At 44.3% G+C, this 20,188-nt stretch overlaps 1 long non-coding RNA gene across 1 annotated transcript in view; it reads left to right on the forward strand.

Annotated features, from left to right (window-relative positions):
* The window catches only part of LOC149523942 (uncharacterized), a 44,964-nt gene extending 25,436 nt beyond the window's left edge, over positions 1 to 19,528 (forward strand). Inside the window, exon 3 of the long non-coding RNA XR_016350281.1 lies at positions 10,714 to 19,528. This is a non-coding gene — a long non-coding RNA (uncharacterized LOC149523942). The remainder of the gene's footprint in view (positions 1 to 10,713) is intronic.
* The last annotated feature ends 660 nt before the right edge of the window (positions 19,529 to 20,188 follow it).

Consider the following 20,188-nt stretch of genomic DNA (forward strand, 5'->3'; position numbering starts at 1 on the left):
TGTTCAGTAATGTACAAACCATTGCCATAATTATTTAAAACTATAGTCAGAATAAGAGAACAAAGCAGATTTTGTGATGCAGGATCCTTCCATTTTAAAATTGTGGTTTTTTCACTCTAACACAAAATGCAGCCACTTGCCATTGGAGCGCTCAGCTTTTAGTGAGGTTGTATGGTGGAAAGTTGATTACAATAGTTTGGAAATCAGCCATTTCCTTTCTTATAACATCAGAATATTCAACTACAAAGCCAAGTCCTGCTTCTTAGTCACAGGAGTAGTCCCATTGAAATAAGTGACAGTTCATGGGAATAAAGCAAGCAGGCTTTGAACCCAAATGTTCATATCACTGAGTATTTCTTGTCTGGTTTTTTGGATGCAGAGGGTCAGGAATCAAAGAATTTATATTTGACCTTTTTCTAATCATTGTTCAAGGAGAAACTACAGTGATACAGAAAAAATATTCTTTTGCCACAAAGGACTAAAACTCTTCTATTTAAAAGATTTCTTAATACATTTCTACATGTAGTTATATAAAGATGTAGCTGGGGGGAGATCTAGTTATAAAAATAAAAGACTTACCCGGCATTGCCTGGGTGATGTGGGGTGGGAGGAGGAGTGCAGGGGACTAATGGCAGTGGCATAGCGAGGAGGGGCAGGAGGGGCAGTTGCCCTTAGGCAACACACTAGGGGAGGCGTCAATTTAGCTGCCAAAAGTTCTGTTGTTAACTTTTTTATGATTATTTCCTATTTTGTATATATTCCAACAGGCAACTGTGAAAAGGTTTCAGCGAAACCTTCACAAAGGAAATAGGATGATAGTTATGTTATACTGCATGCATTTTAGTGTGAATGGTGGCAGGAATACGCTCTACCCAATCACCTCAGTTCGCACGCATTTGGAAATAATCATAAAAAAGTTAACAGAACTTTTGGCAGCTCAATTGGCACCCCCCCCCCCCCAGCGTGGTGCCCTGGGGCAACTGCCACATCCCTCCTCGCTATACCACTGTCTAGTGGCATGTTTTCTCCTCCCAAGGCCACCTGCTCTCCTCCCACCCCAGGTTACATCCTCCCAGCCCACCTGGGGCCTGTTCTTCCTTCCAGGCCACCACCCAGCGCACCAGCTTTTAAAGCTGGGAGCTTTTAAAGAGATCACAGCACTAAAGGAAGGTGCATGGGGGCTGACAGGATTGCTGGCCAGTAGGCGTTCAGCTCCACATTCCTGGAAGGGGTGGGGCCTGGAGCTGAAGGGGTGGAGTGCACCACTGCAACCCCCCTCCCTCCAGCCAGCCATAAAAGCTGCCCGGGCTGTGTGGCCTGGTGCTCCAGTGGTGATTTAAAGGGCCCAGGACTGCAGCTACTACTGCAGCAGCAGCTGAGAGCCCCAGGCCCTTTTAAATTGCTGGGCCTTGGCAGTTGCCCCATTTGTCTCCCCGTTCCCTCCCTCCCACTGTTTTTGGGCAGTGTGCTTGTTTATAACTAATTACTGTGTCTCTCTTGGGTGATCTTGCATCAGAATCAACTTTCTAGAATAAAGAACGTTTTGGCTCACCGCATATTGTTATTTTAGAGAAGATAGTTGCTCAGCATGGCTTGTAGTTTATGGAACTGTTGGGTCAAATCCAAGCTTGAGCTACACATGCAGAAAGAGATTAGCAACACCAAGTGAATTCAGGGAAGTGTTTTGCTTTGAATCAAACAGTTGGTCTCAATCATTTTCAAATAGTTCATCTCTGGGGCAGAAATATCAAGTTTAGGTGCACAAGAAAGGTTTTTTAAACTTAGGGCAATTCTTGTTCTATTCCCTGTAACTCTGTCTGTGCAGTATCCTAGAATGTTTAATAGCCAAAATTATAGATGCTGAAACAATAAAAACAAACAGGGGAATCACAATAATTTTGCAGGGGACTCAACATATGGAAAACATTTATCAACCACATAATTGGCCAGCTTTGCAAATACCTTCCATTCAATTTGACAGTATTTCATAGTAAGTCTCTAACACAATCCCTTATAAATGCCACATCTGAACTATTCCAAGATTCTAAACTACTAGATGACACTTAGGAGTTTTTTCGTGGACCTGGAGGAAATTGGACAAAAGAAAGGGGGCACTGGAGCATACATAAAAAGAACCTCTTCCATTTCTTTAGCACAACCGCTACTTAAAGCACCTGTGCTGATTTGTGCTTGGATTGAACAGCTGACTGAATGCACACATAACACCTTCCATCATAACAATACACCTGTTCATCCTCCCATTATTCTTTACACCCTGAATAATTTAGCCCCAAATAATGGAAGACGGGATGTACACAGAACCCCTCAAGAGGGAACATTGAAGAACTTTGCCAAAGGGAAGGGGGGAATACTGAGCTGCTGCCATGAGGAAAGAACAGAAGATCCTGTTATAGACAGAAGGCTGTATGGGGGGTACATAGGACCCTTGGTGGAGGAAATGAAGGGGTGTTTGAAATAGAGGGGATAGGAAGGGGCACTCCAAGAGTTTGTGAAGTTGAATGGAAGGATACTAGGATGCTCTGGTGTGTGCTGTGAACTCAGCTTACATGTGCTAATCATGCCACCTGGTAATACCCACGAACTCTGCTAAATGAGTGGGCTGGATTGAAAGATTGCTCGAAGCCCCAGCTTGATGGCCTCTGCAGCAGATGAGAGAAGAAACTGGCACCCAGAATTACAACTGGTTCCCTAGTTATCCTTGTGACAGTGCCAAGAACCTACAACTGAATCCACACACCAGGCAGTATAAATTCAATTAGCTGAGGGAAGGACAGGCTAATTATTAGATCATCCTGGTCTGGGAAGAACTGAGGAACCATTTAGCCTGTTACCTGAAAGCACAGATAAATGAGTACAGGTATGCAGGGAGAGGTATAGTGCTAGCCAAGCCCAGCCTTAGAGACACCTCACAGGAGGTTGACCTTTGACTCCTTAGGTCCTGAGGCGAGGCCACAGCATAGGTTGCATAGTAAATACACTGCTGTTCATGGATTGTAGTGGTGTCGGTGTACGGAACTCCAATACATGGGCCTGTGAATGCACAGCCAGTGAAGTCTGTGCAGCTCTGTGGGGCTAAGGCATGCCTGGTTTCAGGGTCAGAGGAATTAATCTCATATTGACCCATCCAAAATCCATTTGCTTTCTACTTCCAAACCAGGCTAGCTCTCTCCATCATAATGAGTGGACTCATGTTTCTGTCCATTGGCCATCCTTTCCCCTCGCTCCCACATGGGCGAGAAGCATGCAAGTAGCCTGCGGAACCTACTGTGCACAAACTGGCAATGAAGGTAGCCAGTATGGGGAGGGACTGCATGGAGGCTCTTCTATTCCCACACTTACGTATTCTGGCAAGAGTCTCCCTTGGCACGTGTGCCTGCATGTGTATCTCCTGTATGAAAAAATCCTCAAGGCCACTCAGTTTTGAATCACTGTCCTTGGTGACTGCAAAACTCTGGAAGAACAAAATCTACCACAACACTAATACTGCCAGAAGAAGCCCAGATAACGTATTAGTTTAGGTGGAGCTCTCAAGGGTTAGTCAGCTTCCAAGATATAGGCTTGTGGGAGACACGACTGGGCATTTGAAAACCTTTAATGAATTCCTACACTAGGATCTGAATGCCTTGGGAATAAAGGACTCATATTTAGGGATCATGTTCCCATATGGTAGTAGATTCTGAACCTTCATTCGCAAGAGCAGCTCTTACTTGCAGATAATCACAGTTCTTAATTGTGCTGTCAGATAATACAGCATACATCAGGAAATGCTCCCCAATTCCCAAAGAATTGAATTCAAAGGCTCAGAGGTGTAGCCGTGTTCATCTGTAACTGAAAAACTTAAAAAACAACAAATAGTGCTGCAGGACCATTGGTTGTTTTTTTAAAGTTTATCCTGTAAAGACTAACAAAAATGTAGATGGTATCATGAGCTTTCGTGGGCACAACACACTTCTTCAGAATGAAAGGGGTTATCATCCCAATGCATTTCCCTCTTCCCCCACTCACATTCATTGCAACCCTGTTTTAGGATTGAATGTGTTTGTGTGTGGGGGGGTGGGGGGGGAGGAAAGCTTCCATATTCATTAGAGACCTTCAACAATATTGGTTCAAGTATCGATGCCAGCTTACACCGACGAGAATAGCCTGCATTTACGCAACAGAAGAGTGAGTTTGAGCAATAACTCAAGATATTAACTGTAAGCTGATAGAAAGCTCTGTTGGAATAGGAACAGATATGTCAGCTTGTTCTTTATTTCAGTACTACCCTCCAAGGATAGGGATTGAGATTTAGACAGCTTGATTGTATAAACCTGACAAAGAACAAATCTCCCGAGTTGCTTTTAATAAGCTAGGTTTGGAAAGGAAAGGATGGGAAACAAAGAACAGATCATCTCCATAAATAAGTACTAATTGATGTCCATATAAACCACTTAATGCCTGTGAAAACCAAGTAGTCTCTGAAGACAGCAGCTTGATAGCCCAGAAACATCATACCAAGTTGTGGCATCTGTCGACATTTTGTAATCACTCTACTTGTATCCCCAGGGACTTCAACACCAGCACAATAAAATGTATGGAATGTCCCAATGGCATCTTCCAGTAGTATGCAATAGAACTCCTACTCCCGTTTCTTAGGGCAATGTCTCTTCCCAATACTGCCAGCTACTTGTAGCATCGCTCCAATGCTTCTAGCTTTTTGGGAGATTTCCAAAAAGAAGGTGAGTTTATTTTCTCTAAGTCTCTAAAATTTTCCTACTCTCTCTTCTCTTATAGCCCTCTCTCACTCCATGTACTCACCATAGTCAGATATCAGACAGAAGGCAAATTTCAGCAAATAAGTCTTTATTGCTGATGTCACAGCTCAGAGTGCATATTGGGATTAGCCCATGTGTGTGGGGAGAAAGAACACAAGAAACCCTCCCTCTCATGCCTCTCCTTCTTGTGTCTGTGCAAGTGGCCACCACAACCATTCATCTCCATCTAATGCTGGACTATAAGGATCACATAGCATGAGAGAAAAGAGAAACCTCATCAACAAAGAAAATGAATTAACTCAGCCTCTTATGCAGAATCTCAATCCTTGCAGATCTGCCCATGTGGCCCACTTTTTTCTGGTAAAACTCTCACCCCATCCAGCACAGGCTGAAAATACAGTAGGATATTTGCTGCTTGCATTCAATGTGATATATAACTGACAGTGCTCAGAACTCCAGGAGAATCAAGACACCTCCACAGCTCTGTACATCTACAGGCGGCTGGGACGCATCGCAGAATTTTCACTATTCTGTTCAACAGGAAGCCACCATCCATTATTTCTGCAACTCCACAAATGTACACTCCAGTTCTGGAGAAACTCCCCAATCCTCCTGCCCACACACTATCCAGTGAGACTGGATTGGGTCCCCCGTACTTTGCTGGACTGGAATAAGAGTTAAAGACAGCAGGGGAAAAGCTGGATTCTGAGTATTGCACTTTTCAGTCAGAAGGCTCAACTGATTGTCTATACAGAGGGTCCTAGCAGTGCCTGACCTAGCCCAGCCTGCCTCTCTAGCAGAGATGGCTGAGGAAAGAATTGGTTAGAAAACAGTCTACCTACTGCCACCCCCCTATTTAGATAAAAACTGAAAGCACAGTAGCTGCACACCATTGAAAACGCCAACAAAACCTGGATCTTTCGATGAAAACCATTAAAGAAAAGCAGACACTTTCGATGAGGAAGAGGTAGCAGAACCATGAAAAGCAGAAGCAACACAGAGGAAGTGGAAGCGAAAAAGAAAAAACAAATAAAACAATTATTTAGCCCAAAATCCAAATTTCTGTTAATAAATTTTGATCAAACACTTCCATCCTTAGTCTGACAGTCCTTAGTCTCCAGGCATGTGCCACCGCCAGAAGAGCCAGTCCAAAGCATAAGGGAGTACACATTGTCACTGCTCCTGTGGCATATTCCTGGACTTATTCCTCCATGACAACTAGATTAGCCTCCAATTTGAGGAAGGAACGTACTCTGACCCCTTGCCCAGCTAGCTCTGGTTGTAAAAGTCTCAAGAGAGACCTAAGCGTCCAAGCACAGGACACAAGGCCCAGTTCTGAATTAAAAATTGAAGATTTTATTTAGCAAAAAAAAAAAGCAGTTTTCATTTTCACAATGGGAGCACAAATGCAAATTGTTTTCACCATTTCAGAGAAAGTAACATGCAGCTCTTTTGAAAAGATATTTTATTTATTTTCTTTTTATAGAATCACAAAATCATAGAACACTAGAACTGGAAGGGACCTCAAGAGGTCATCAAGTCCAGTCCCCTGCCCTCACGGCAGGACCAAGCAGTGTCTAGATCAGTGTTTCTCTGCTTTTTAATACAATACCCCTTTTTCAAAATATATATAAGTACCCCCAGTACCTACATTTTTCAGACACAATTTTTTTTCTACCATTGCAACAAATTTGTTTAAACAACTTGATCATAGCCGGGTGACAATGAAATTGTTGGCTGTAAAAAGTACAAAAATAATAAAGCGCTGTAAAACTTAAAACAAAAATTCAGTTTTCTCCACATTTCAGTTGTGTTGACATACCCCCTTCTTCCCCCCTCTCCCCAACTTCTCTCAAGTACCCCTAAGGGTACTCGTACCACTGGCTGAGAAACACTGGTCTACATCATCCCTGATCTAGACATTGCTTTTAAAAAGCAGCAACCCCATTCGAACATTTTTCTTGCCTTTTTTAAACAGCTTGAGTCCCACCTCAGGAGCAGCCAGACAGCTGCCCCAGGGATGTAGCAGAAGAGCCAAGCTAGGCCTACTCCTGCCCCATGCCCTGTACCACTTCCAGAAGCAGCCAGCATGTTTACCAGGAGCTCCATGTGCCACTGGTTTGCAAGTTGCAACACTCCATGATATCACATTACATCAATGCCTGATTATGTCTGACTCACAGATGGTTGAGCTAAAACATTAGCTAATTGAATCAAGATACACTGCACCTGCAAACAGTTATAAGAAAAATATATTTCTATTTCATGTTTGCAGTTTCTCCTGTACATTTTGAATCATGATAAAAGGGAAATAATACTACAGAGACTGACTATAGTATTTGCTAGCATTAAGTCAAACTTTCTTCCTCTGTATATAAACCCTTATTCTCATCAAGTACTTGTCTTTTCCTTTCCCCTGTTCAATTCAAAATATAATGCCTCAAAGTGTCTCTTCTGTACACCTCTAATACTTAAAGTTAATATACATTTGCAGCTTAAGTGGCTGAAACCAATTATTTAGGTAATAAAAAATATCTTTCCAGACCTAACAAGTGTTATCAAGCACTACTAACCTAGTGGAGCAAAATGGCATATGATGCACAAATGGCCAATTTCAAAACTGAAATTGACTTTAGCCAGTTGATATTCTCTCCAGAAAACTAGGCCATTATTCTTATTTGCATTAAAGTTTCTTTGTGTTGATTTGGCAGCATAAAGAGTCTGTAAAGTAGGTGCACATGAATCAAATATACTCTGGCTCAGGCACTGTTAGAGGGCTTTCCTTTCACCCTCTCCCCTGTTCTTGTCAGGCAGACAGAAAGCAGAAGACCAGTAGTCTGAAGTGCAAGCAAAGCCATGTTTATTGGGGTTAGTTTTTAGCAATCATGTGTCCCATTACTAATCCTGCATAGCCTTGTTTCCCAGTGTGCCTCTTCTCACTAGCTATAATTAGACCTGAGATTCACACCCAGAGTCCCACCCCTTACAACTTATGGTCATGTTCCACGGTGGTAGGCCTGGGGTCTTCATCCCCTCTCTTTTGTACCCTAAGGGAGAGGTAAGGAGTGAGATTGTGCTCCAGTTAGAAACAGGTATTTCTTTGGTCTTTAAGGGTTTGTCTACATTACAGAGAAGATTGAAGCTGCTGCTGTTGATCTTCCAGGGTTCTTAATAGTGGGTCTAGTGAAGACACACTAATTCGAGCTAAGAGGGCTGTTCTGGTTGATGCCAGCAGTCCTGTTTCCATGAGGAGTAAGGGAAGTCAAAGGGAGAGTGTTCTCCCTTCAATTTCCTGCAGTGTGGACAGCGCCAAAAGTCAAGTTAAGGCTCATTGACTTCAGCTATGCAATTAACTTAGCTGAAGCTGCATATCTTAATTCGACCTTATCCCATAGTGTAGACATACCCTAGTGTTTTATATCTTCCTCCCAATCTCTCTTTTGCCCCTCCTGACTGGATGCTTCAGTAATACTAACTGCTCTTTTATGTTCCCCTTGTACTAGCAAACCCATCGGGCTAGGCAGAAAACACACTGGGTGTGTCTAGACAACATGCCTCCGTCGACGGAGGCATGTAGATTAGCCAGATCGGCAGAGGGAAATGAAGCCGTGATTAAAATAATCGCGGCTTCATTTAAGTTTAAATGGCTGCCCCGCTCTGCCGATCAGCTGCTTGTCGGCAGATCGAGGCAGTCTGGACGCGATGCGCCGACAAAGAAGCCTTTCTTGATCGGCACAGGTATGACTCGTGAAACCAGGTTTACCTGTGCCGATCAAGAAAGGCTTCTTTGTCGGCGCGTCACGTCCAGACTGCCCCGATCTGCCGACAAACAGCTGATCGGCAGAGCAGGGCAGCCATTTAAATTTAAATGAAGCCGTGATTATTTTAATCGCGGCTTCATTTCCCTCTGCCGATCTGGCTAATCTACATGCCTCCATCGACGGAGGCATGTAGTTTAGACGTACCCACTGTGTCTTTGCCTTTTTATCTTCATTCACTAGTGTTAGTAACAACGTATATGCATCAAAAAATCAAACAGGTAAGCAACATTCAAAATTCCATTTCAGGAGAAAATACAGGCTTATACAACTTATACCAGCACAACTACATCAGTCAGAGTTGCGAACCTCCCCGCCCCCTCCAATGGCTTAGCTATGCTTAAATTTAAAAAAAAAATAACCCCAGTGTGAATGCAGCTGTGGTGACAGAAGAGGTCTTCTGCCAGTTTAGCTAACATCATTTAACAAACTGATATTACTGCACTTCCAGAAAAGCTCCTTCCGGCTGTGTAGATTTCAGCTATGGTAAGGGTTATGCCAGCAATGTCAAACAGACATAAGTAAGGAAAGGCATGTTGTACTCACTGACGCTTGACTGACCCAGGAATAGCACTGATGGTCACCCCATGGAGAGGAATTCTAGGGTACATCTAGACTACATGCCTCTGTCGCCAGAGGCATGTAGATTAGGCTACCAGACATAGTAAAATGAAGTGGTGATTTAAATAATCGCCGCTTCATTTAAATTATATGGCTGCCGCGCTGAGCTGACAAACAACTGATCAGCTGTTTGTCGGCTCAGCGCAATAGTCTGGACGCGCGGGTGGCGACATCAAAGGTATTTGTCAACCACCCAGGTAAACCTCATCCCAGGAGGCATACCTGGGTGGTCAACAAATACCTTTGATGTCGACCCCCGTGCGTCCAGACTATCGCGCTGAGCCGACAAACAGCTGATCAGCTATTTGTCGGCTCAGCGCGGCAGCCATGTAAATTTAAATGAAGCGGCGATTATTTAAATCGCCGCTTCATTTTACTATGTCTGGTAGCCTAATCTACATGCCTCTGGCGACAGAGGCATGTAGTCTAGACGTACCTCTAGACCCAATCTATTAAGTCAGTGGGAATTCTTCATTAACTTCCATGTATTTTCAAGGCAGGCTCCAAGTCCCAGAAGGACATGCCTTTGAAGGGGAAACATTTTTTTTTCAAATCCTCTACTAATACCATACTAATGATACATTGTATTTACTGCAAGTCATCTCGTGGTCTGAAGATAAAGGATGTAGCATGGCATGCATCAGGGGAAGGGTGGATGTACACACATCTTCGTTGTAAACAACTGTTGTCCAGATTTTCTATTAGTTTCAATTCCTGTGCAAGCATTAATAAACTGCTTGCATTCAATGTGCTGTATGAGGGGCGGAAGGATGACTAACCTTTTTATTGTAATAGTTTAATTGCTTTTCCCTAGGGGAGGCACTGTAAAGCTGGGGAGAAGGAAGGGCACTGTGACTCAGGAGACCTGGGTTTTGTTCTGGTTCTACTACTGACCTGCAGCATGACTTGGACAAGTCATTTCATCTCTCAGTGTGAGTCTCTCAGGCAGGTGGGGCTGGTCAGCCATCACAGGCAGTTCACCTAGAAGGAAAATTCTGGTTTCAAACCAAAAATATCGAATCTGGCTAACCAGTTTGTAAAATCTGTGCCAATCATACACCTCTGTGGGTCTGCCCTGCCAATTCTGGCTCATGGGGAAAGGTGAAGCAAGCATATATCAGACTTGTTTTTTCTTACACGTGCCTGCATATTTATCCCAGTAGCCTACAAAAAGCAGCATTAACGGAAATGAGAATCAGAGCTTTGAAATTCAAATCCTCATCTTGCAAGTTGTTTTCCTCATCCTCACTGTAAGGCAAAAGAGCTTTTTACAGGCATAGGGATCCACTTAATCAGAACAAATTGCTGAACTGAGGCCTTATTTTGTTATAACTATAAAAGCAGAGCCAGTCTGAACTCAACAAAAACACATTAAACATGTGACCAAAAAGTGTAGCAGATGTCATGGGAGAGGGAGGGGGAGGATGAGTGACAGATTCAATAAATATATCAAATGTATTTACTCACAAGCAATATCTATTTCAACACTTCTTTCCTAGGACACATCTTCAGCTAATGTGAGTTGTGTCTGCTCCATGGAAATCTACAAAGCTATGATAATTTACACCAGGTAAGGATCTGCCCCAAAGCTTCTGCCCGCTGTGACCATAGAAGAGTACTAAACTGAGGTATTTCCAATATCTTGAGATGCACTAACCATGTGTTTTTGGAGTCAAGGAGGTGATAGGTTGGAGAAGGTTGAGGATATGCTTCTTAGATGGTTGTCTGGCCAGCTGAGTTCCTATGGAACTGATCATTTGAACACTTCTGAGATATAAATTTAATTATGTTAAGACCCAGCTGCCTTGGCTGTGCATCACTATTCATTTGCATCTAAATAAATACATTTGATGTATAGAAGTTGTTGTCAGTGTGTCCTATCTTTGGCATCCCCTCAGCAATAATTCCAAGCTATATCAAACAAAAGGTTTTTCCTGTGCCCCAAGCACTATCTTTCAGATAAGATTAGCTAAAGAACAATGTAAATGCCACTGGAAGGCAGCACTTGAATTTCACTACAAACCTCAGTCTTTTACTCCCAGAACAAGCACAGCAGGAGACAGTGGAAGAGGAGTGGTCTCACACAACACTCCATTCCCTGTGCTTAAACCACTATCTAAAGAGACGGCTTTTGAGAGTCCAAGTTCATCACCCACATTTTCCTTTATGGGGAGCCAGATAATTGCTGGCTAATTGATATTCACCATGTAGGTTTTCTTCCTTCCACTCCTCTGCCCCTACTTTCACAAGTGGGGGCCTTCCCATTCATTTGTTCCTCTTCATCTCATTTCTGAAAGAAAATACACAAAGGAAGTGTAGAGCTTTCATGGATCAGAAGATACCAGAGGAAAGGTCCTTGGAAGGATGGTTTGCGGAAGTGGCCCAAGGAAGAAGCTGTTAGACGGGCAGTAGAGGAAACCCTGTCTGTGCCTCTGCTTTACAGTCCCTGGGCCGGAACCCAGAGTAGCAGACAGACCAGGATTCCCTCCAATCCTCCCCATCCCACTACAGAGTCTCTCCAAGAGAGGGGAAACCAAAACTACGGAGGGGTATTCCCCCAGACTGTACCGTAGCCTATGATGCGTAGGGCTCAGCAGGCTGTGGCCTTTGCTTCTGGAAAAGAAGAGGCTATGTGGAGGGTCACAGCGAGCCTCTGAAGCAAACACTATCTGCCAGGAGGCACAGGACCCTTGGGGCATGGTCAGAGCTTTGCCATGTACAATATTCTTGTTCGGAGGGTTTTGTTTTAAATTAGGGAACATGTTTACGATCCTGTTCCTGGCTCTCCTATCAAAAAATGTGCCACATATTTAAAGACCTAGATAAGATTTTCATCATCATTACTGTGTAGTAACACGTCACCCTTCCATTCAGACTGTGTGTTCTTTACTCCAGTGAAGTACGTCTTCCTAGTGGTTTCTGAAGCAAGTATCAAATTCCCCCTCTGTTATTTGCTAAGCTACATTATATTTCCTTTGAGAAAGATTGATGTTTGATTCTCCAAAAGTTTGATTATATTTAGTGACCCCCTTAAATCCCCAGGTAGGGACTTTGAGCCTTTTGTTTCATTAAGAGCTTGTTTTTGTAAGAGACATCTAATAAGATCTCCAAGAGAGAGAACCATGTACACAAACATGCACATGGACATTTATAATTTTGCACATACCCGTCTGCCCCAAGGCTGAACTTGAATGCCCTGCACAGATGCAGGGAGGGGACCGTAAAGGAACCCTGCATTAAAAGCAGTTTTAGGGCTAAATGGTAAATAGAGGAAGGAATTAAACCAGTTCACCTCTGTCCAATCCACTGCTCCAAAATCCTGCAGGGAAGTCAGGGAAAGCTTGGGACCAGTGGTATCAAAAGCTGCTATTCATTCAGTAGCCAGGAATGATGCCTGCTACCTTAAAAATGGAAGATTCCTACAGAATCAACAGGATAATCCTTCCCCACCGAAAAACAAGCACTCCTCCACAACAGAAGCACTAACTGATGTGCTGCATTGAGCTGTAAAACAGGTACAACGTGGGTGTGATGATGCAAGCATCCTCACTCTGTGCTCAACCAGTACAATTTTACCCTGCTCCAAAAGCACCACTTGGGCAAATGAGGAGTATTTCATTACCTTTATGTCTCCCTGAACAACTGCCAGAGAGCACCATGAAGTTTGCTGGGTCTGTCCACCCGCTCGGAGACAACACCATCTCCACCTAAGGTTTCATGGAGGCAGCTCGTTTATTCTTCTCTTATACAAATAAAGAAAATATGGAAAAGTAACAGCCCTGAACTGGACAGCTACTGTAGGTTCCTCCGCTCCCTAGGAGCTCAAGATCCTCCCTGCTTGCTGCAGCCTGCTGCTGGTTGGGGACATGTTTGTTCTCCTGGCCCTTTTACTCATCCAGCCATGGATCCTCATTTATATCTTCCACTGGGAATCAGAGCCAGTCATGAACTGCTGCTTAGTTGGATGTACTGATTCCCAGCACCTTCCTGCAAGGTTTCTCCTTGCTGCTCCTGGTACAACACCACTTAAAAGGGGAAACCTGCTTGCTCAGGGGGCGCAGACAGCCATACCATGCTCCTGGGCAATATGCAGGAGTGGCTCTCTGCTTTCTGAAGGGCTGGGGCCTCGGTGCACCAGCTCTCAGCCCTGCCAGGACCGTGTGATGACTCCTCCTCTCCCACCCACCTCAGAGCTGGCCACAGCAAGTGGCGCTCTAGAGAGTGTGGTGCTCCAGCGGGGATTCTAAAGAGCCTTTTAGAATTGCTAGGCTCCAGGGCAACATCCCCCTTTGCCACCCCTCCCTTGTTGGAAGGCGAGGCCTTGTTATATGCTTCATATGCAGATGATACTAAGCTGGGAGGGGTTGCAAGTGCTTTGGAGGATAGGATTATAATTCAAAAGGATTTGGACAAACTGGAGAAATAGTCGTAGGTTAATAGGATGAAGTTTAATGAAAAGTGTGCCACTTAGGAAGGAACTATCAGTTTCACCCATACAGAATGGGAAGTAACTGTCTAGGAAGGAGAACTGCAGAAAGGGATCTAGGGGTAACAGTGGACCATAAGCTAAATATGAGTCAGCTATCTGACACTTCTGCAAAAACAAAAAAATAAAGCCACAGACATGATTATGGGATGTATTAAAAGGAGTGTTATGAGCAAGACTCTCAAAGTAATTCTTCCGCTCTAGTCTGTGTTGATTAGGCCTCTGCTGAAGTATTGTGTCTAGTTCTGGGCATCACATTTCAGGAAAGATGCAGAAAATTTCAAGAAGGCATGCAGCAAAGCAACAAAAATGATTAAAGGTCTAGAAAACATGGCATATGAGGGAAGTCTGAAATAATTGGGTTTGTTTAGTCTGGAAAAGAAAAGACTGAGAGGAGACAGGATAACAGTTGCTACAAGGAGAAGGAAGAAAAATGATTCTCCTTAAGCTCTGATGATAGAACAAGGAGGAATGGACATAAATTGCAGTATGGGAGGTTTACAATGAATATTAGGAAAAACTTCATAACTGTCAGGATGGTTAAACACTGGAATAAATTGCCTAGGGAGGTTGTGGAATCTCCATCACTGGAGATTTTTTAAGAGCAGGCTAGACAAACATTGGTCCAGGATGCTCTAGATCAGTGTTTCCCAATTTTATTTGCCCATGGAACCCTTTAAAAAAAACGCCAGGGAAAACTGGTAGACCAAAAAGAAAAAAAAAGTCCAGCTCGCCCGCCTCTAAGACCGGCTCAGGGTGGGAGGTGGGAGTGATTGGGTTCTCGCGGAACCCTTACTTTCACTATTGGGGAAACACTGCTCTAGATGGTTCTTGGTCCTGACATGAGTGCTGAATACTGGACTTGACCTCTCGAGGTCCCTTTCAGTTCTAGTATTCTATGATTCTGATTCACAGAGTAACATAGTAAAATAAGGCTCTACATGTGGAAACTGCTTAAATTCACTCACTAAAAAAACCTTTAAATATACGCCACCTATTTTTAGTCCACATAAGAAATGGACTAGGGTGTGAAAACCAGTAATTGGGGTTTGCATCCATAACAACAGGGTGATGATCAACAATATTCTGACCTGTGCGTAGTGTTTACTAATTTTCCATTCCTTTGTCATTTTCTCCTTCCCCAAAAAAGATAAAAATAAAGTGTGATTTAAATTTTTAATGAAATAAACAAAAAAAATATTTTGGCACATGGCTCCGGAACTCATGGCTCCAGAACTATTTTATGTTGTACGTAATTTAAGGAAAACTAATCTTAGGTCATCTGTTGTGCTGTATTTCTGAAATATTCCATTACTTAGACTCTCAGCTTTATCATTGGTGTTTGCTCAAACAATGACTCTGTGGGAACTTTTCAAAAAACAAAACATTCACACTGATATTTGACCATTTCTTTTTCCTTTCAAAATGTCAGCAGCAACTCTCCTGCACAGGCCACTTCCTTCTTCCCCACCCCAATTATTGGCACAGTCTGTTCTTTTCTCTTTCTTTTTTCTTTTAAGTGTTTTGCTGAAAAAAAGTAGTTATTGGCAGGCACTCTAAGACAGGTTGTGTAGAGTTCAGAGCTGCCATTTTAAGACGGGATATTACCGGTTATGTCTGAAACGTCACAAGGGGCTTTCTCTGCCTCCTCCTCCCATCATCTAAACTGAAATTAACACAATGACGTACACACCCATGTCTGGAGAATATGAGAGAAGAGAAATCCCAGTTTATTGACTCCTTCCTTCAAACAAATAAATCCAGTATCAGCAAGTTGTAGAACTGGCTATATCCTGCTTGTTTTACTCATGGGACTAGTTCTGTGGCAGTCACAAAGCTATGAAGAAAGCCAGAGAGCATGTAAGCATTGATATCTTGCTTTGGATTATACACAGATAGATCATTCATGCTCTCTGAGTGTGCCAATTTTATATTATAATTGTGAGTGATGCAACAAGGAAACCTGTAATATGGGGAATTTTTTTCCAAAGCACCCTTTGACATGTTAATTAGAAATTGTTTCATCCAGCCCTCTTCCCACACCACAAGGTTCAAGAATGTCCGGCAAAATTTTCCATTCTTACATGTGCAATGTGAGCTACAATAGACATTTCCAAGGATCTGGATAGCATGAGCAGCTTCAGTACAGAATTTATTCCAGGGTAACAGTAAAATATGTTAATACCATGTCATCCTTTCCACTCTCAATTTTCTCTTCATGCCCCTAGGCAAATTCCAGCATTCATTGAAAACAAACACACAAACTCAGGACCCATCAGGAAACATTAATTCTGTAGTTTGACCCAGAGTAGCACGGCAACAATATTTGGAGTAGGGGTGCGGAGCTGCACTCTCCTTACCCGTGTCCATGCCATGCCCCCCCTTTAGAGCTGGGGCCAGCAGATAGGACCCCACATGTGCAGCTGGTGGCCAAGAAACTGGGCCCAGCAGCTGGTTAGGACCCAGAGCCAGCATCCGAGCTGCTCTACATGGGAATGGCAGCCAAGTGGGATCCAGGACTGGAAGCAGAGCCCATGAGGAACAGTGGGCCCAGCAGCCAGGACCCTGCCTAAATAATGGGGGTTCTGCAACACTCCCTGAACTCCTACTTTCCACACTTATGTTGACTCATTTCTCTCCCACCTTCATTCCAAACCATTTTTAAGTTTTCAGGTTTCTCTCAGTTCTGGCTGGGTCTGGAAGAACGAAGACACGCTATGGCTGTGTCTACACTGGCCTCCCTTTCGGAAAAGGGATGCTAATGTAGCACTTTGGAATAGGCAAATCCCAGAGAAGGTTAGAATAAAGTTCAGAGGGGCATCCAAACTTTCATTCTGAACTTTATGAAATTCATCCATAACTGAGTGATAGTCTGGGGTACAGCTTATTCACTTGTGGGGCAGAGGTGTCTTATGACTCAAGTCCATGCAACATTTATAGTATCATCTGTGACAGTTCCTCTGCCTTGGTTCAGGCAGCAGCAAGCACAAAGAAGACGTCTTGCTACTTATCCTCCAGCCATTTGAAAGAGACATGCAGGTACACATCATTTATGAGTACAGGTCAGTTTGACTGAGCGCAGGACTAGAACACACAAAACATAAGTTCCAATCAGGTAAGTCACTTCCCTTCTTTGTCATGTAAGTTCCCTGTCTATAACAGGGAGATAACGTAAAGTGACTGGGTTGTAAAATACACTTACTCATAGGCCTATAGGCAGCTGCCATGTACACTGGCACCTGAAGTTTGCCCCCAAAAAGTCTTTGCTGAACTGTAGCTATAATATGTTTATAATCTTATTTATGAAGCAAATGGAGATGAATGCATATGGAATATTTTAATTCACATCCAATTCATTATAATTGTTGCTTTCCAATTTTTTCATTCCCTTTTTCATCATTTCATGGGTCTTTTTTTTTTTTAAAAACACCGCAGAGATCTTTTTCTTCCAAGATTCCAACACTCTGAGTAATCGTAAAACTATATAATCAGAACCAGAAAAAAATTCGGACCAATTAAACTAGCCTCAGTAAGAAAACATGACCCCTTTCAGAGAAAGTCCTGGCAGCAGTATCAAGATATGAAGTCACTTTCGAGAGCACTTGGCTGCATATTAAAATATATTTTATGACAACAAAGGACAGATTTAATAAAAACTAGTAGAAATTCTGAGGCTCTGTGACGGGCCACAAGTGACCCACACGCTGGAGTGCGGGGCGGCGCTGGAGGAAACCGCGGCCCCGGTGGTGGTGCCAGAACGCCGCAGTCTGGTGGGGAGCGGGCGGCAGCGCCGGAGCCTTCCCCCGCGCCTGCGCAGTCTAGCAGCGGCTGGCCCCGCCCCCTCTGTGCGTCCACAGGGGGTGGATGCCCTGATTGATGGGCAGGGGGAGACAAGTGTGCCCGCCGCGTCCAGGGAGGGGCAGGGCCCCGCAAGCACGTCACAACTGGCAGGCCGGTTCAAAAGGGCCCACCGGCAATGAGGAAGGGGGCAGCCACCGAGGACGACCCTTGGAATGCCCTGGGTTGTCGTCGGGTTGGCGCCACCCCCAAGGGTGGTCGGTGGACGGACACCAACCCCCGGAGGCCCAAGACTCCCGCAGATTCCTCCTGGCTCCGGAGCTGCAACCGGACACCGAGCAGAGACGTCCACCAAGCCGAGCACCAGAACCACGGTAGGCCCCGGGGACCTTTCGGGCAGGGTCTCGAGACTCACAGAGGAGAGGAAGCAGCCCGGGGCAGGGCCCTTTTGGCGACTGTGGGCAGACGTGTTGAGGGAACGCATCCCACGTTTGCCGTGCAGGGGGCTAGAAGATCCCTGCACTTAGGGCCCCAGGCTGGGACCTGGAGGAGAGGGTGGGCCCGTGTCCGCTCCCCTCACATCACCTCGGGAGCCAGTGCCACCCCGGTCCCACGCGAGCAACTTCCCCGAGTGATTCGGAACGGGAACACCCCTGTCAGGAGGGAGTGGCTGCAGGGTTTGCGGATCCCCCAGACTCGGTGGAGCGGGGTGATCGCACCCCACAACATGGACCTGGGACCTGACCCAGCAACTGACATCACAGAGTTGGACGGTGGGGTCCGCCAAACCCCCCTGCCAGCCGGCAGGAGGCGATCGCACCCCGAAACCCGTCCACAGGCTGCGAAGGGTATTTTTAATTAGTTTAAATTACAATTTTAACTTTCCTTTTCATCTGGACCATATTATGCAGAAATAGATTTAAGTACAAGGATGAGATCACCGGAATAGGTTGTTATCACATCTAACAAAAATATTTACCCAGCCAAAGGTTGCACTTATGACTTTCCAGAGGCCAGGTATAAGTACTTAGTTTCACTGCATGAGGATGACTGCAACCACCCTCAAGTTTAGAAGAGGTTTTGGAACAAACATTTCTCCATAAACATGCAGGAAGTATGGAGTCTTCCACCAATAAGGAAAGCTGCTAGTTGAATTTGAAGGAAAGTCATTAACCATCTGTCAAGTGTTCAGTGACCTGGGTCAGCAGCTCTCAAGCTTTCCAGACAAACCCCTCTCAGATGTACTCTAATTTGTCTTGTGTATCCCAAATTTCATGTGATTTAAAATCGGCTTGCTTACAAAATCAGTCTTATAAAAATACAGAATATGACAGCTCACTGTCACTGAAAAATTGCTGACTTTCTCCTTTTTGCCATATAATTGTAAAGCTTGGAATTGCACTTAATTTTCAGTGTGATGTTCGAGCCTGTTTATTACTTATGAGCCTTGTCTGAAGCCCAAGGCCCAGGCTGCAGGGCTGAAGAACGTAACTTAGCTCAGTGGGGTCTCCTGTGGCACTGGGCCCCAGGCAATTGTCCCTAATGCCAACCCTGCACTTGTGATCCCCCTTAACCAGTCCCATAGCCCTCTGGAGGGCTATAACTCCAGGTTGAGAAAAGAAACACCCATCTAGATGAGCTGTGTACTTCCTGGAAGACTTCTATGTACCCCAAAGGTACACATATCTCTGGCTGAGAACCACTGACCTAACTGAGACAAGTTGGCAATCTCAGTTCACATCTCAGTGACACCAGGACACCATCACAACAAGCGCTAATGGGCGAGCTTGCTGGGAAAAACCAAGAATTGAATGTGCATAGGTTGGATTTACCACTCAGTCCTAAAAGTGGATGTGACATTACCCAGCGTACAATTTGGATTCATGAACAGCTGTCCGGCTGGGAAGATGCAAATCAAGCATGGGATATTTAAATCCCGAGCTTGATTTTCAATTCTGAATGCCTACATTTGCAGCTCTAGTTTGAATTAGGCTGCAAGTGAAGACATACCCTTAGGCTGTGTCTAGACTGCATCCCTTTTCCGTAAAAGGGATGCAAATTAGACACATCGCAATTGCAAATGAAGCGGGGATTTAAATCCCCCCCCGCTTCATTTGCATAAACATGGCTGCCGCTTTTTTCCGGCTCGGAGCTTTGCCGGAAAAAAGCGCCAGTCTGGACGGGGATCTTTCGGAAAATAAAGCCTTTTCCGAAAGATCCCTTATTCCTCTTAAAATAAGGAATAAGGGATCTTTCAGAAAAGGCTTTATTTTCCGAAAGATCCCCGTCTAGACTGCCGCTTTTTTCCGGCAAAGCTCCGAGCCGGAAAAAAGCGGCAGCCATGTTTATGCAAATGAAGCGGGGGGGATTTAAATCCCCGCTTCATTTGCAATTGCGATGTGTCTAATTTGCATCCCTTTTACGGAAAAGGGATGCAGTCTAGACACAGCCCTAGAGACTAACAGTGCTATTCCTCTGAGACTTAATAGAACATTATAGTTTTACATGAAATGTTGCCATGCATATTTTACCAGAACAATAATGACCATCGAATGATGAGTTTTCAAACGAGATCTTCCATGGCCTATGTTGTTTAAGATTATTAGTCCTATAAATGGGGTAGAATGGAGAATAGGTGTGCAGACTGTCACAGTGAACTCCCCAGGTTAAATACCTTGACTGTACTCTTG

Source organism: Pelodiscus sinensis, chromosome 9 (assembly GCF_052426305.1).
Source record: "Pelodiscus sinensis isolate ZL-2025 chromosome 9, ASM5242630v1, whole genome shotgun sequence".
NCBI classification, from domain to species: domain Eukaryota; kingdom Metazoa; phylum Chordata; order Testudines; family Trionychidae; genus Pelodiscus; species Pelodiscus sinensis.